The sequence below is a fragment of the Eumetopias jubatus genome, unplaced genomic scaffold, assembly GCF_037043125.1.
Source record: "Eumetopias jubatus isolate StellerSeaLion01/CBP00866 unplaced genomic scaffold, mEumJub1_p1.0 scaffold_9, whole genome shotgun sequence".
NCBI lineage: Eukaryota > Metazoa > Chordata > Mammalia > Carnivora > Otariidae > Eumetopias > Eumetopias jubatus.
Genome location: NW_028274815.1, coordinates 127,949,760 through 127,952,346, shown reverse-complemented (window position 1 = coordinate 127,952,346; position 2,587 = coordinate 127,949,760). Strand labels below are relative to the sequence as shown.

General features: G+C 54.5%; 1 pseudogene; it reads right to left on the bottom strand.

Annotated features, from left to right (window-relative positions):
• Window positions 1–651: 651 nt before the first annotated feature.
• On the bottom strand, window positions 652–1,879 carry LOC114202599 (PHD finger protein 23 pseudogene; annotated as a pseudogene).
• Between the last annotated feature and the right edge of the window lie 708 nt (window positions 1,880–2,587).

The following is a 2,587-nucleotide window of genomic DNA, read 5'->3' as shown; positions in this document are numbered from 1 at the left end:
AAAAATATCCAATCCATTCCACAACCTCCACAGCCAAGCTTCAGCCTTTTTTTTTTTTTTTTTGAGCCCACTCTGCTTTATTTACAACACGCAGGCTGTCTGTACAAACAGCTGGCCAATATTATTAAAAACAAAAGAGGTGAGTGAGCGCATCGTCACCTTTCTGTTTTCCTTCCTCCCTCGGCCAGACCCTGGTTGGTACTCCACCTCTGAGCTGCCCTGCCTGAAAGGGAAAGTCCAAAATTAAAAATACAACCAGTGTAGAATAAATGGGGAGATAAAAGAAAAGATGAGGAAAGGGAGTACTCTATTTACACTAGAGTTTTATAGACAACTGTCCCATTCCACCCCAGCTCCGACCCTGGCCCAGAAAGTGAGGGGGGCGGCAGGTCTAAGGGACAGAGATTAAGTGTCTAGGGACCCAGACAGCCTCCCACCCCCAACTGTAATGGGTCCATGTTCAAGTCCACAAGGTGGGAAGGAAAGGTTAAGGTTGGAACGTGAGCCATTCATTCCCAAACCAGCCTCCCTTGGGAATTCCTGCCTTGAAGTGGGACAATAATCCAAGCTCCAGGGGATAGGCTGAGGAAGCTGAGGCTCAGTTCCCAAGTCACGTTGTCATTTGGAAGTCCCAGCCTGGAGACGGCGGTGTCAGGGCTCTCCAGATTTGGGAGGCCCCCCTAACCGCTGGGCCTCCGGCCGCAGTTCCTTGCATTTCTGGCAGTAAAAGAAGTCAGGGACATTGGTCTTCTTGATCTTAGCACAGGAGAGGTGGATCCAGGTCCCACACAGGCTGCATTCAATCATGGGCCGCCCTGCAAAGGGCTTTCGGCAGTAACATATGATCAGGTCCCATGAGTCATCACCTGATTCTACCATGAGGTCCTCATCCATGACCTGCATCTCGCCTTCACTCAAGCTGGCATCTCCATCTCGGCTCGTTTCAGTGCTGCCCACTTCCTTGCTCTCGCTGTCAGTGGGAGGGGCTCCTTCAGGGTGCACTGCGGCAGGGGGCCTAGGAGGCTCAGGGGGTGTTGGCAGCACAGGGGCTGGGGCTGCACCCCCTACCATGGCTGCCATGTCTTCCTCCTCCTCTTCAGAGTCTGTATCACTGGGGGGTCCCCGGGGAGGCCCAGGAGGTGGGAGTCTATCCCCCCGATCTGCCTTTTTGACTTCCGTTTCTTGCTCTTTTTAATTCAAGACCTCTTTTCCCCATCCCCAGGAGCTGGCAGAGACCTCCGAAGCACCCCAAAACCAGCCCCCCTCCTGGCCCCAACTTTCGGTTCTTTCAGTCCTTCTTTCAAGGAGGTTGGGAGAGGTCCCCCTGGGAAAGGGGTACTGGGGTGAGAGCAGCAGGGGGCCGGGAGGCATGGGTCAGGGATGTGGGGGACAGTGGAGATGCCATTTTGGGCCCATCTAGATCAAAGAGAGAGTCCTTGAGCTTCATCTTCTCAAGCAGGGTTGCACTGTCAGGGGCGTGCAGACGAGAAAAAGTGGACCTCGGGGGTCCTGGCTGAGTGGGACCTGCTTGAGCCGCCCTTCTCTTGGATGATTTTGCTTTCTTAACAAAGGTCTGGATGGTTCGGAGGTCTGAGGGGGCCGAGTCCCAGCCGTCACTGGCAGCCGCGCTCTCGACACGCAATGGAGAACTGGAGCCAGAGGCTTGCCAGTCACTTTCCTCCTTGCTAGCGGGGACGTAACCAGCATAGGCCAAGACAAAACTGCAGAATTTGTTGAAATCCTCAATTGTTCTCCGACGCTTCTCTGGTGGCTGAGTTTCTGGCTTCAGGGTCGGAGGTGGATCTTCGGGACTGGTCTCCGCCATGGCTTCCAGCATCGCCTCCTCCCCTCCTCCCGGTCCGGCGCCCCCCTCGCCTGAGGCGGGGATCCCGGTGCTGCCTCTGGTACTCGGTGCTCCTACTGCCTCGCTCCACAGAGGTGTCTGCCCCGGCCCCGGTTATGACTCGAGTCCGCTGGCCGCTGCCACCACCTCCCTCCCTCTACCCCTGCCTCCCGCACTCCCGGACCGGGCCCCCTCCCCCCGCGCCGCCGGCTGCCTGCTCCCTCAAGCTTCAGCCATTTCTGTCACCCTATCGCTACTACCTTGGTCAAAGCCACTGTTAGAAGTGGCTCCTCCCGTTGCTGGAGTGGTGGGGGGTGGGAGGGATGGGGTGGCTGGGCGATAGGCATTGGGGAGGGTATGTGCTGTGGTGAGCGCTGTGAATTGTGTAAGACTGTTGAATCACAGATCTGTACCTCTGAAACAAATAATGCAATATATGCTAAGAAAAAAAAAGAAAAAGAAGAAGATAGCAGGAGGGGAAGAATGAAGTCGGGGTAAGTCGGAAGGGGAGACGAACCATGAGAGACGTTGGACTCTGAAAAACAAACTGAGGGTTCTAGAGGGGAGGGGGGTGGGGGGATGGGTTAGCCTGGTGATGGGTATTAAAGAGGGCACGTTCTGCATGGAGCACTGGGTGTTATGCACAAACAATGAATCATGGAACACTACATCAAAAACTAATGATGTAATGTATGGTGATTAACATAACAATAAAAAATTAATAAAAAAAAAAAGAAGTGGCTG